This window comes from Chrysochloris asiatica, unplaced genomic scaffold (assembly GCF_000296735.1).
Source record: "Chrysochloris asiatica unplaced genomic scaffold, ChrAsi1.0 scaffold00023, whole genome shotgun sequence".
Taxonomy (NCBI): domain Eukaryota; kingdom Metazoa; phylum Chordata; class Mammalia; order Afrosoricida; family Chrysochloridae; genus Chrysochloris; species Chrysochloris asiatica.
In genome coordinates, this window is record NW_006408541.1 from 10,464,573 (window position 1) to 10,465,133 (window position 561).

The following is a 561-nucleotide window of genomic DNA, read 5'->3' on the forward strand; positions in this document are numbered from 1 at the left end:
CACTATGAGTTGGAATTGACTCGTCTGCACTAAACAACATCACGTAAGTGCATGTGGATAGGCTCAGGGTTCCAGACGCCCTGAGCTGGCATGTGTTGATTTTTGGTTCCTTTATCTCCATCTTAATTGACTCACCGATGACTGGGGCAGCCCTGACTTGGGTCTTGCCTTTGTCCACAAAGGTAAGTGTTGAAGAAAGTGTGAAAGATAAAGAAGGATGCTAACCTGATTGCACCAAGGTATAGAGGTTTGTATCCCACCTTTAGCATCCACAAAAGGTCTACTGCGCAGTTGTGGGTGCAGCTTTTCTTATTTTGCTTGGTTTTTCTCACACTGGTAGAGATCATCGTAAAGACCATTGTTACTATTGTCAAGTGCTGTCTAGGACTCAGCTTCAACTCATAGTGACCCTGTGTAGGGTTTCCGAGGAGCAACTGGTGAACTTGAACCGCTGACATTGCAGTTCAAACCAATCTTGCAGTCCAGTGCTTATACTACAGCACCACACCAGGATCCAAATGATCATTGTAGGAAGTATCAAAATAACAGAACAAATCAAGA